Raw genomic sequence first — 15,789 nt, 5'->3', positions numbered from 1 at the left:
TATAGGCATTATGTGCATCGCAAAACAGTGTACTCATAAATAGAACTAAAACTGATGTATCTGATTTGAATCTTTACCTTGCATGCTGGTATGCCTGCTTTGAGAACATCCCTGATGTGTTAAATCATTTGTGAATGTTTCTATACAAACTCTAATAGTCTGCCTTAAAACCAGCAGACAGTACATTTTGGCATGCACACAAAATGTTCCAGTGGCAAGTTGAAAGGACAGTTAATAAATAAATCCATATCATGGTGATTGATGGCTATCATGTAGCAATTGCTATGTACTACATCTCATTTAGCAATGATTACTCTATGGAACTAAGTGTCCTCATACAAATGCAGCAGAAGACATACACTCAAAGCACCACACTTTTGCATACGTATCTAATTTCTGTGATTGCTAACATGCAGGTACAGATTGAGCTGTTGCATTCATTTTATTCACTTTCTCTTTTGTGTGTACTCAAAATACATCACTTCCATTCCATTACATCAACATAGTAAAGATAGAAAAGTGAAGTAGTGAAGGTTCTAGAAACAAATTGAAATGAGCTTGTACAATGTCATACTTACACAAAATGACACAGTCTTTTCAATGCATACAATTTGCACCACTTCAATGCTGTGACTTCAATGTTTATACAAACTGAATATAAATTCTAAGGTCATGAAGAAGAGCTGTGAATCTTCTAGAAACAAGCTATTGCAGCCTCATGCTTGTATTTCCTTTCTGTGGCGTAGAATGGCAAGAGTCCAGGAAGACCTGATAATAGTCCTGTCCCAGATGTCTCGCTTACCCAAGTATCTGCTACCATAAGTATGGAAACAGTGGCTTAACATTTTTGGCCAACAATCTAACTACAAAAAGTTTGTCCATAGCTGTCGAGGCTTTGTACATTTACCAGATCCTCCACAATCAACTGATAGTGTGAGGTCAGCAACAGCAGTAACCAAAGCAGTCAACTGCGTGAGGCAATAACCAAAGAGAAAAGGAGCTTGGGGCATTAAACTGTGGCCATGATGTAATAAGGTTAGTGAACAACATTAATAAGCCAAATCAGTAAAACTCCATCAATATGATTTGCATTTAGTATAAATAGAATCATTTTAGTTTGTGTATATGTATAACATGCATAGAAAAACAAGATCTAGACTGACCAACAAATAGCTGTTAATATTCACTAGGAAATACATGTTAATTATGTAATGTACCGCAGAACTGTAGCGCAGGGACTATATAATTTTTGTTTCGTTGCAGTCACAAGATTTTAGTTAAGCAAACAAGAAGTGGTTATGCAGACACTTAATTTTAATACTCAAAAACTAGTCAAGCAATATTCATTCATCTGTGTTACACGTCCAATGTTCACTTCTATTAAGGATGCCTGCCCACACATCTAACCACTTCCTCCTAAACCAGTAAGCACACACGACTAACCATTGCTGGCTGTAAACCTAGAAAAGTTTGCATATTCTGGCTCTATATAAAATTTTAATGTGCAACCCAAACTTGGCTATTTCATGTGATAGAATAACATGTCTACACAACAAGTATAAACACATTTTCTATTCTGTGCATACAATCCTTAGCTAGTTCTGTTTCAAGTGTTCTTCATTTTATAAACATTGCCTATGTACGTGTGATAATTGAAAGAGAAAAAATTTAGCAGATGGCCACTAATTTGATGAGATTTCTACAGTTTGGTTTCATTTGAGTGCCAACAAGTATTGATAATACATTAATGTAAAGCTCTTCCCACAAATTAATTGATATTAAAGCCATTTGCTGTTTACATGTCTTGAAGCACAATGTTTTGAAACAGACAATTAAAGTGTAAATAAAATGCTTCTATTTAACATCACAAGTTGCTTAGCTACTACCCTGTAGAAAGATCAGCTTGAAACAAATCACCCCGTAGAAAGATCAGTTAGAAACAAACCACCCTGTAGAGAGATCAGATAGAATCAAGTCACCATGTAGCAGCAGGAATGCATGCAACTGTTCAGAATGATTCGGGTCTTAAGGTTTCCAGTAAACTATTCTGTCCCTGTATATACGTATATAAACCTTAATACTATTAAAGTCACTTTAAGTTTTCGTATCATAGATCTAAAAATTCTTTATGGGTGCTTTGAAATTTGTGCGTCACACATAAACCACAATTTTTAAATTGCCATTGTTCTAGTTGTAAACACTTTATTTCTTTTTACTTTGACCAGCACTGAACAAGACAAGGAATAACAGAATAACTTTTGCTTGGATTAATAATTAATGATTCATTTAAATGAAAAACAAAACAATGTGTTTACAAATTTGTAAGCAAAGAGTTTTGCTTACTTTAGGCATGAGATAGCATTCATCATAGGAGAGTTACTAGATGTCGGAGTGGAATTATTCACATATACATATGGCTACATTTGTTGGAGTGGGGAAAATGAGAACTGAAAATTTATTTAATTTAATAGATTGCAATGACCAAAATGAAACACGTTCTGACAAAATGTTGAAGTTTAGTACAAGAAATACTTATATATTTGGTAGGTATTCAGTACTAACAAATTATTAGGGTTGATGGGAAAGTGGTAGCTATGCAGATCATGAAAATTTTCAACAACTTATAGACGAAACACTTCATGCAGGCTTTAGAGCTGTAACACATGAACAGTTATTCTCTAAAGCCATGTACCCTTCAAGGCTACACAAGGCACATGATACATGCTAGTACAAATACAGGAATGTTTTGATGTCATCAGGAAACTAGTTACTTGACTAGGCCATGCATGCAGTTAACACCCATTTAATTGACATTCATTAAAAACAGGAAATTGGCATCAGCTAGTGAATCCTTTGATGTACACCTTATGTACGTATGTGTTAATGACATAGCACTTAGTTTGTGTTTATTTAACATAATATACATCTACTGTGCATATAATATAGCTAACCGTTTCCTTGAGTGCAAATGAAAACCATTACAAATATATTTGTGAAAGTTTACATTTTAGTGGGGTATATAGCTTAGCATCGAATTTTGAGGAAATAGTTACAAAACAGATAAAAGCATCATTTTTTTCTGAAGGTTTGTTGAAGCATTTGGACCATTTTTAGAAGGGGTGCCACGCCCCCATTATTATTGGTCACTACTTATAGGAAAATATCTAAATACTCTAATAGAGCAGTCAACCACTAACAGAAATATTGTTATTATATCCTTTAAAAGCTATAGCTAATACTTTGTTGGTAAAAACACAATAAGAACAGCCTAACATGCTATAACAGACCTACTATAATCTAAAATATTCCTGGGTAGTATGACCCCATACACCAGAATGGCATCCAAATCTGCTGTACTATGCAAACTTTGCTGTGTAGTTTTAGTTCCAAGGTTACCCTATACCCCACCCTCTGGATTGTAACATGTTAAGCAGTGTACAGTAAGTTTAACTTTTGCCCTTAAACTTGCAAGGACCATGAAAGACTCATGGTAGCACAGCATAGTGAAAATAATGTAACAGTTTTAGGTGTACTTCCAACTAACGTTTATATGCAACATAATTATGTTGATTATCTAGAAACCTATCATGCTGAGGATGTCTTGTTTGTAAGCATTTTTTGAGTTTTTATAAGTACATACAACTACTGCATGTCATGGATAGTGCTGTAATTGATTACAACCTCCTGGAGTTGGTCCCCCTGTTATGACTACACAAAATGCAATTTTACCACCACGCAATTAGACAAAATGATAAGCGTGTCCCATGAATAGACGGTATAAAAGGAAACTCAAGATTCAAAAAGGTGAACACTTTTAAACATATACAGTATATCTCAGAACGTACCTGGTTATAAATGGAGGTACTTAAAATGCAAAAAAGAAAACAGACTGAATTGTCCACATGGTTACTTCAGAGCTTATGATCCTCCATGCAAACTATAGTTTACTACTGAACATTGTATCATGCCTAAAATAGTGGTGGCTCTGTGGCTAAACATGCCACATAGTAATAATACAACATGCAGATATATGTACCCAGGAAATTTTTGTAGACCAATGCAAAGCAAATGCTTGAAATGCCATAGTCATCTTATTGTAGTATAGTGTGTGTCTTATGAGCTATAGCCACTTGTGGCTCTAACATTGATATAGACTATTAGTTTGCTTAGGTGCTGGTGGTAAATGTGTTTTCTAAAATATTGAGGCAATTTTGTAAAGAAGGCCTATGTTACAGTATTAGAACTTAGCCCTTTGCTTTCAAGGGAAAAAGCAAGAATTTGTGTTTGGTGGCAAGTGTAGTTATGGTAGCCATCCAAGAAAGCTGTCTAGATTCTGGACAATTATTATACATCTTTCTCAGCTCCTATTAAAGTTTCCAGCAATGTGAAAGATTTAGTATTGTCTTTATGACGAGCTAGGTTTTTCAGCAAATTGCTGAACAACAACAACAACAACGAAAAAAAAGCATCTTTAAACTAACTTGTCATAAAGACAGCACTATAAATCTTTCACATTGGTGGAAACTTTAAAAGGTGCTGGGAAAGATGTAATTATGTGTGGGGTGAAAACAAAAAGGCCATATATGTAGTCCCAGTATAGTACATTTACAGTATATCATACACTTGAATATAGAATGAAATGTTTCCTATTTTAATTGAATTATACCTGTATTTAATGTGTACAAACTCGTCAACTGAATCAGTAAATGTTACTGTAAGTTAACTTTTACATGTAGCTATGCCAGTAATTTGACTGAGTAGTCTTCTTTATGGGTCTAATGTTAACAGTCATTACCAAACTGCATGGTGTGCATGAGCTATAGCTTGAGCCAAAATTTGTGTATTGTTATCTAGTCCAAATGCCTGTTGATGCATTAACCAAAGCACATGTACAGTTGAGAACATACATCTTATTTCACTCCATATTCAAGTGTATGATATACCGTGAATGTACTATACTGGGGCTACTTGATGGCCATTTTGTTTTCAGCCCACACATAATTACGTAGGTTTGGTGGGCACCCCTTCTAATATTGATAAGTACACCATAAAGAACTTGCAATTGTGTACCAAAAATGGTGCTTTATCCACCCTGTAACTCTGTAACAATAATTTTACTAAGCTACCTCACTATTTGTAGCAGGGACACACAAAAAAGGCCATGTTGACAAGCTTCAAAATGCCAACCAAAGTTTCTATCATCATGCAGTTTCACAGCAATTAAATGCATAGCTATGCAGGGCTGAAGCATTCACTGTGATGTTTCTGAAGGTCATGGCATCACCAAGGTATGAGAAACATTATGCTAACGTCAGTGCTGGAAATACAGACAAAGTGCTTGACTAACTAAATATTATGGTCTGTGTCTTTTAATAAATGTCTACACTTTAAACTTTTACAATTGTTTTATCAACAAGCTCAAGTTTATGTGGATGCTATAGGGCTTTGTGTACATACATTAGACAGTTGTCAATGGTTAGATACTATAGACTGGGTATCCTGTAAGACAATTATGTAGTTAGGCACTTCAGAGTTGTGAAAGCAATGATAATATAAGGAATTAGCTGGCTTGTGTAGTATAAAACATGCCATCAGTTAGTTTTCACATATGTGCCAATAGATCCATACAAGTACAGGATTATAAATCATGGAATGGTATATATTGCTTACAGCTGAGAAAACTCTAGTACCATATTTCAGTTCAGAAAGTAACAATGTAATTAGCATCATAACGAGTGCTTACAGTTTGTAATGAAAATGAACAATTGATAAACAGAACTACTGCCCTATAGCTATAAACACAAATTTTACATTTTCTAGACAGCTAGTTGTTATTCAATTTCATTCTTCTGTTTGTGAGGTACACACCTGCATACAATTTCAAAGAGTGAGCACAAGAAACGAATTCCATTTTTAGTAGTGCACACACAGTGGCAGATAAAGGGGGGGAGGGTTGCATAAAACCATAGACCATCTTAATAATCTATGATACAACCCCTCTGACTATAAGGCACACGCCCCAAATCAGTTTATGGAGGGTGTGCACTATATAGTTTTTAGACTAGCTGCCAAGTGTGGTAAATTACATTTGCTATACGTATACTGGTAGCTAGTGAACTTTGATGCCATTCTGGTACTGCCTCTGTCAGGCAGCATCTTCATACACAGTAATACACAGTAAGCACCTCTGAAATTAATTATTGTTTTTTCAGATGTTATGACTGATCAATACTACTTCTAAAAGGCTTTAATTACTGTGTATGAAGATACCGCCTGGCAGAGGCAGTGCCATAAACTTAGTGATAAGATTTTTAACAGTGAAACATTGCTAGAGAGTGATTATTTTGTTATGAAATATTAGCTATATCTGTAGGTATAGCTAGCTAGACTGAAGGTACAATTGTCATGTTCCAGAGTGGAGCAAAAAGTCTGGAGTAGTAACCATTCTGAAAACTTCTCCAAAACTTATTTTATTTTTATAGGTAGGTCTAGGAGAACCTATGCCTAACTCAGTCATTCCAGAGTGCATGAAGGAAATCAGGAGTTTTGGCTGTATACGTGAAATCATACCAGCTACTATAGTAATTTTGTTGAGCCCCATCTATTTTATATCATGTAGATTCATAAATTGCCACTTCTAGAGACTGGTATTGAATAATGAGCTTTCTTTCAAACATGTGATCACTTACAATGTTTATTCAACAATTTCAGCCAAAATTGGCTAGCTAAGATGCAAAATATTCCCTGTGAAACACATTCAATTGGTTTGATTTGCCCTCTGCTTATCAACTTTTGGAATTGCCACTGCTAGAGATGGATAATAAATAACACCATGCAGTAATTCATATCTAGTAGTGTTTAATTCAATCAAAATAGCTATACCAAATTCAATCTCAGATGGCTAATTTAAAAAAATTTTCTATGGGGACATGTCCCAGACCCCTACTTGTTGAATGACTTCCACTAATGCCCGTGTAAGTAGATTGGCCCCTGTTGTTTAAACCTGAATCCCCCTCTGAAAATTTATAGATCCACACCGACACACATAGAAACTTTTTGCCTGTAAGTATAACCACAGGTCTGCAAGATCCCATATAGCACATTGTGATATTTTGCACTTACTGTATACAAAAGTAAAACTCTAGTATTTTTCCGTTGTTCAGTTGCATATAAGCCATCAATCAATTTCAGCTGTTTTGATATAGCTACCACTAAAATAATTATTGTGGTTAACTCTAACTCTCAGGATGTCATGAATAGGTGTGCACTCAGTAAACAAAAACATGTTTACATGACATGTCACATTATAACCTTGCACTGCAAACATGTTCCCCTTAGTGGAGGTGTTTAAAAGTCTTATTAACTTCTGCAGATCAAGTAACACAACTTCCTCCATTAACATCTGTTACATGCGTGACAAATGCAATAAGTCTGCACGATAGCATGCTTATGTTTGGGGTGTGTGCAAGACAGTATAGCCTGCAGCATTAATTATCCTACACAACAAAGATGATTGTCTCAGACTGAACAGATGTACACGCATACACAAAAACAAGGAGTTTGCATACTCCTTTTGTTAAGCATTATCAAAACTAAAAGTGTTTCTACTAAAACTAGTGCCCACATAGAATCAACTACTTCCCACAAACGATCCTGTAAATTAACTTTAGGACTTTCAATAAAATGAAATTAAGTGATGACTTTAACCATTACAATTAAAAGCACCCACTCTTGTATCACATGTTTTTACAAATGTTCTTTTGTTCGCTCACACACTCAAGTATATATATATAGAGGATATGAGTTCATATTTCATAAGCCTACATGTTGAATTAGCATTCAAATCAATATAAACTAAAAGTTGATACCCATGGATTCTTCCTTGCCATGTGACATAACAATGTAGAGAGTCCTATCCCATAATGCATCAGCCTAAATGTTGACCAAACAATCGTCACCAAAATGTAATTGCACCTTGAACCACATAGATTGTAAACAAAAAAAACATTAACAATGCTGTATTAGTATGGAACGTTAATGATATTGAATTACATTATTGTACAAGTTTGTAATTAAAAACTAAACACGGGACCACCATACACAATGATATTAACCACAATGATGTGATAATAACTATATAAATAGTAATTATATAAGAAGTTATGTTCTATATGTCAAACTTGATCATCCCTGATATTGCTAGACAATACAGGCATAGAAAATAGCCTAATACCCCTGAGTACATATATTCATGGTCAGCCAGGTTTATTCCCCTCCATACCAAAGCGCTTTAATTTAGTGATGCACAAGTGATGTCACTCTGTCCTGTCTACAAGGTAGGCTGAGTGTCTATAATATGAGTGTGTCTTAGAAATGTGCAACTGTTTTGTACTTTTTGTAATAAAAGTGTATACCAGTAGTCTTATAGAAGATAGCAAAATCTGTTACTTAGCAACTTGAAAATGGTCAGTTGTATGACAATAGTTTAAAGGAATAATAATCTAAGCTTCAAGCAAATTATGTGTTTCATTTGTATAGAAAGTGAAACAAGTATCACATTACTATATATTTCACAACTTAAATCATCGGTAAGAAATACCATAGGGTACCACAGAAATCCTGATGGAGACACCGACACTGGTTTCACATAGGTCACGTACAGACCGCTTTACATAATAAGACAAGCAAATATTCTAATAGAGCTTTTAGTTTACAGCAAGGAAAAATCAACTGGGACCAGCGTAAACTGATTTGTACATGTAATTTGGTTAACATAAACTTAACATAAATTGAAGGTTATAGTTCATTCAATGAGGAGTAACTTTCTTTTTCCAACTGAAGCCTATAAAGCTTTCAAGCTTAACAGTACGTTGTTGTATCCTTTATGAAAGATAAGTCATTTGACAGCCTATTAATCTACTAAGTCCATGCTTGTGCATTGACAATAATCTTTGTAAGTTGATTATATTATTAAATGTTATGTACATACAACCATTACAACTGTTAATAGTACATGACTCCCACAAAATAGATGCAAAACTATTAAATCAACAGGGTGGATGCATGTTTAGACTTAAAATATACCCAATGCATGTATTGTATCAGTTTGAAGGTTTCAGTTGTGGTTTCTGTATCGACGGGATATATGTGTGGAGTTCAGCACATTACTCTTAACAAAGTTATCATCGTACATGTTACGAAACTATAGCTACAAAAAAGGCTTGCAAACCTAACAAAATGAAATTTTGAATAGCAAAACATTGTACTACTTATATGTAAGATGCTTCTTCTAACAAAGTTGACACTTCAAACATGGATCCACCTTACAAGCTGTCCGGCTACAAAATTTAATTAACAAATAGGAGTAAATGTATCAGGCTACACAGGAAGCTAAGTGCGTCGCTACATCCCTCACTCAGACACAATGCTAAAATTGATAGCCCGACTTTCTTTGTCAATGAGCATTTCCCTAGCTGCTTCACTATTTTGACTGGTACATAACTGTCTACAATCCATACACTGGTGCATACAAACAAAGTATTGTGTAGCATACACACGCACAAGGATGTACATACACAAACATGCATGTTACACAGACTTACAAGTTCATGTTACTTATACGTTGGTAACATGACTGTTTTGCCACATGTACTAGTGCCATCTACCTACAAAATAATGCAGAGCATTCTTACACACGTGTTCATGTGTGCAAACCTCACAGAACTAAATGTAATTGCAAGTCTAGTCAATACCACAATTAGTCAGTAAGGTAGTAAGAGACCGATCGGTACATTACCAAACTTCATTCATGACCTAATTAATGTATTCGTGTTAAGAAGTGTCTTACACAGTACACAGAGAATTGCAACTAAGAAATTGATCAATAAAGATTTCAAGAAATAAAGATTTCAAAAAAATATAAAATACAGTGAGAAAATCATACCTTAAGAATAATGTTGATAACACAACATAATTATATTGCAGATACAATCAACAATAGTACCTGACAAATAATACATACTCAAATATGCAAAGACACACATATGCTCAAAGACGCACATACTGTATGCTCAAAGACGTACATATTCATACACAGGTCTGCTGTACTGATTTCAAAGACACCCGGACAGCAGCACAACATATTTAACACCAACAAAATGTACAGCTACAGCTGCTGTTATTGCGACGCTAACAGGTGGCACAAAGTGGAAGTCTCATAATTAACTGAAAATGTTTTACACAGTTTTGGGGGATAAAATTCTGCACGTACACATCATGGTATGCACTTGTCGCATATGAATAACAAAGTAATGGTATAATCAGTACTAAGTGGCACTTTACGTAAATTACTAATTGCCTGTGGAAGCCGTCATGTCAGGCATGAAATTGATGTCAGGTTGATATCATTATATCATGTAAGTGGTTGTCAGACAAAGTGGTGCTTGATATTGCAGAACTTGTTGTGAGTCTTGCGACCTTTTTTCTTAAATAGCACATACAAACAAATGTTAAAGACCTTATTAACACTACAATGAACCTGTAAACAAAGCACATGACAAGACAATGACAAGACAATGAAATGTAAAGTGATGTAAAAAGCCATTCAAATGCACTGGAATGAGTGACATCATCACATGCAAATTCATTATAGTCTGCAGTCTCAGCTGGCTCCAATACTACACTGAATGACACTGCACTGCATGTACTAATTTACATACGTTCCATATAGCTGGGAAAGTTTGGAGGGAGGAAACTTCAGTGAGTTTGCCATGACAAGATTTTGGGAGAAAATGTTTGGCGAATTTATTAGTTACTAATATTGGACAATGATTTGGCAGATTGAAACAGCACTCACTTGCCAAACTTTTCAGCTATATGTTACAGCAATACAGCAGAACCTCTTATCCAGCATCAGCATTGCTGGCAGCACAAGGTGTCAATTCATGGTAGCACAGTGTAGTGGCTTCCTTAGATAACAGAAATTGTCAGTTTTTGGATATGACTGCAGCGGTTCTACACAAACGTAGTGTTCTTTGTTTGTAACGCTGTATAATGGACTGAACATAGGTAAAAATGAAGCATAATAATACTTTCACTTTTTAGTAATAATTGATAGTTATGGCATGTGTTCAGATTCAAAAGTAATTTAATGGTATGCCTAGCATCATTCTTCCTTTTGATGAGGTACGGTACAGTGTGTGCGGTTATAATTATGAAGTAAACAAACAGGTAGAAGAAAAAAATTAAGAACTTTCAATTTGATTAGGGATCATTAAATGGAACATGAAGGACTACAGGAAACATGCATTGTATGCCAAAAGGCACCTGAAGTGACATAGCAGTTGTTGTCTGAAGGCATTAGGCATTCAGGCAGGCAGTAGTAGAAATTCTGTACATAAATTAAATTCCGTAGCAACTTATTGGAAGCATTTCTGCTTTGTAGATACATTTGGGCTTGCCTATACATCACCAATACTGCCAAGGCACCATGAAGGTATTGTGAGGCTGGTTTTGGGGTGATATATTTGGTCAGAATAGCCCAAACCTTATTGTACCCCAATATACACTACTATCATACTGTAATAAAAAGTAGGGAAACAAGGAGGTCGCCTACACCTGAAGATATACTAGTGGACAATTAACCCCTACTTTAGTCATAAGTAAAGATTACCTGTCCACTAGTATATCTGCAGGTGTAGGTAATCTCACTTGTTTCACTACTTTTTATGGCTATGATCTCTTAATTATTTTTATTTTCCTTCTACTTGTACATGTATACATTTTGTCATGATGCTAACTGCATTAACGTCAACTCAGCAGGGCTAGAAGCTTATCTCTAATAACTACAAGGCTTGTCTACTGTCTGAATTATAAGATTTCCCTCTGCTACAGATTTTTAAATAATTTATCAGCCATATATAGAAATCGATGCTTAACACTAGAGTTGCACCGATAATCGGTTGAATTATCGGTAACAACCGATATTAGCTAATTTTACAAGTATCGGTATCGGCTACGAAGCGGAAATAACTTGCCGGTTAACCGAAACCCACAATCAATCGTTAAGTTGACGACAATGAACAGGTGAAAGTAAAGAAGGTGGTGAATGTAGCAGTAAGTGGTTTGTTGTAACTGTTTTGTAACTATTTGAGTTTGTTTGTTTGCACAAATGTGGTTGCAAGGCTATAGTAGGCTGTGTATATTTATCGGCCGCCCACGCAATTAGTTGATCACTCTTCACAAAGGGTCTGTAGTCCCACTAAAACACTGTTTGATTAGCTGTTTTATAACTACTTGGCTTCCTTTTCCATGAAAGGAGATACTAGCAAAACTGTGTAAAACATTGTAAAAGTCGGCCGCCCACGTAATTAATTACATTGATTACATTATCATTACAAATGCAGTTTATACGCATAAACTTTAGGTGATTTTCTGCTCCTCCTCCTCTGTTCTGAAGAAATGAAGAATATCGGTAAATATCGGCATATCGGTTACAGGAATAGGCAAATAATCGGTATCGGCAAATATGAAAAAATGCATATCGGTGCAACTCTACTTAACACATACAGAAACAAATGGTGAGTGATTATTGCCTTTCTTCTTAGGAATATGATAGAAACAAGCATGCAACTTTACTGATTGGTTTAAAACATTATAGATTTGGACATAGAGTGCTGCTTCATCTTCAGTGGCCATCTCTGTGTTGTCTTCAGATTCCTTAACAAAACGAAACTAATTTAATAAAAACAGCTGTATAATGGCTAAAGCGTTTTCATATAAACTATGAAACACTAAATTATGCAACAAGTAAATACCTATGGCTATAATTATATACAACCTTATAAGGGAAACAGCTGGTACATGATGTAATAAACTAATAGAAGAGAACTGGCTGGGAACGATACCTCTCTTAGTACACAAGTGGTCTTTTAGAAAGATTCACTGTAATAGCAAATACAAAAAATCCAGAAACACTCACATGAATGCAGTATGATCAAACTTTCATCACAAACAATGTGATTTAAAGTAATTCATACCATAACCTTTCATAAATTTCCATTTTGCCATCTGGTTTCACCAGAACGGTTATACACCACCTTGCAACCTCTGCTAAAAATGTGCATGATAGCTATGATGATACTATAATTATGATGGGGAAACTAGCTTGTTTAATATCATAAACAAGGCCACAGATGTGTACAAATTACATATACTGTCAGCAGTCTCTAATTCAATGCATTAATTATTCTAGATCTTTCACATTATACACACAATATCTAAACTGCATGTTATAAGCTAGCTATAAGAAGTAATGATGACCTTATAGTGTAAATTTTAATCTAATTTCCACAATTTCAGGACATCTCAAAATTTCTTGTAAAGACAACCCCAGATCTCCTAGTTTTAGTTCACTTTGCATAATGCTACATACCTTGAATTAGACCACCCAAGTTCCCCATTCACATACCCTGGCCTGACAAAAATCACCAACCTGATATGCTAACCCTGTATCACATGACCCTGTATCACATGACTCTGTATCACATGACCCTGTATCACATGTAGGGGCCTATGTATTATATATTCATTCCTTATTGTTAGCTTTCATTAAATTTGCAATATTTCATTATCATTTCCTGTGTAAAATTGTTCAATTGGCAGCTTTATAAAATATTGTTCTTATAAGTTGGGCATGCCTTGAAAGTAGTTACTGACTGTTCTATTAGAGTATGTCAATTGTTTTACATGACACATATTCATTGCGGACTTACAATAATATGACATTATGCTCAAATTATTTGGCTGATGCCTAGTTGATAATGAAAGTCCTATAAGAGCAGTTGTTATTTAACTACAGATAGTATGTCTGTTGAACAGGCTTGTTTCTTGTGTCAATACCCTAAAGCTCAAGAGGAAAAAGAAGTAAGCCAACAAATCATCTCATTGTCTCACAATTATGATGAAACTTTTGTAGAAAAGACACCTTGAAATGTGACACCTTAATACCCAGGAAGCTTTTCAATGGTAAAGTGTACATAACAAAGAGTACATAATAGTAACTTCTGTGGAAAGGATACCCTGAAATGTGACACCTTGTCCTTGATAATCAGAAGCCTGTCCGTGATAACACTTGTATCAGTTTATATACAAATAATCTATAATATTACTACATTATGCTGCAAACTCTTACATTATCAACAGCAGTGAAGGAATCAGGGATTGGTTTTGCTGGTACCATAGGCGGTGGAGAAGGGAGGCCATGGCCCCAATTTTTATGGGTCAATGTTTGAAAAGATTGAAATACTCTATTAGAACAGTCAACTCTAGATACTCTAATAGAACAGTCACAGTGTTCAGAGAAGCAGTGTAGCAAGCTACTTAGCTACGTATGTGTAGTTATAAATAAGAAGATATAGTTGGTGTAGGGTAGCTATTGTCAGCAGGTAGTTACCTTTTTTTTTAGTTTTTGCTTACAGCTGGTCTGGCCTCCTCACTCTTTGGCCTGCTCCACCACCCCTGACTGGTACAGTAGAAGCTATCATGATTGCTACATGATCACATGTATACAATGAAAGCTGTTCCAGTTATGGTCATTCCTTGTATAAATGCCTACCTACATACATGTATGTGTACATATATAGTCAAGAACTTAATAATTTGTAGGTGACTGGATGTTTAGACAGGTTGCACTGTGTATTGTGTTATATTATTGAATACCATAATGTTGTATTTTAATTTGGAACTATGAATTTAAAATAGATAAAATATACATGGTTGACATGTGATATCTGCCGCTGTCTACCTAATGTGGCCCTCCATATTTTTAAAGTAGAAAATTGATCATAGAAATTGATCATATGAAGTATATCTCTGTACCGATCACTGTAATATACTGCTAGCTGTAATGTAGATTAGTGTTGTGACCCACTATAGGTACAGTTTATCCACCTTAAACTGAAAACACATCATCTTCCTGGTCTTACATAGCCAGACTGCTTTTTTCTTTTGTGTGGGGATGGAAAAAAGGAAAAAAAATCCCCCTCACAAAGAAGCAGTCTTATACAAAATAATTTTTTCCATACAAAAGAAAAGAAAGCAATCTGGCTCTGCAAGATTACCACCTTCCCACCAGCTAAAGTTTTTGTACTTTAGCTGACAAATGTGCATCAACCTAGCCTTTAGCTGGCAAGAAGTCAATTTGTTTACAAAAGTTTAAGTTGAATTCATACAGAACAAGTTGTTGTTGTGGTTCCTTTACTACTGCAGTGGATCAAGTCACCACTGGGTCTGGGATATTTCTGCATTCTGCAGTTTTAGTGCCAAGATTGTATTGACAGGCAGTCTGGCTGAATGGTCACAAGTCCCAAGTGAGATAACAGTTTAATAAAAGTACTTACATGCTCATAAGGAACCTATATAGGCCTGTTAATACACAATAGAATGAGAAGATTGTGTAAATATTCCACTGTTAGTTTCTTGACTCCTTCCATACCCTAGTGAGTAGTGGCTATCAGATATTATTATTATATGTTCCTCACAAGCAGTTCCAACTACAGTATTCTATTATCCATGTTGTGATACCATGTGAAATTTAGTGATTAGTTTCTTTTATTCTTTACACATTCACAATTTGTACTAATCAGTTATGTATCAATCTTCAGAAAGTGAAATGTCTGCTTGTGCATGATTTTACTGTAGGGACCTGAGCCAGTCATTGACCTGGTCTGGGAACAAAAGTGTCCCCTCCTACATCAGAATGACATAAGACCTGTTGTTGGCTTTCTCAAC

This window comes from Dysidea avara, chromosome 4 (assembly GCF_963678975.1).
Source record: "Dysidea avara chromosome 4, odDysAvar1.4, whole genome shotgun sequence".
Classification (NCBI taxonomy): Eukaryota; Metazoa; Porifera; class Demospongiae; order Dictyoceratida; family Dysideidae; genus Dysidea; species Dysidea avara.
Note: the sequence above shows the minus strand (reverse complement) of the source record.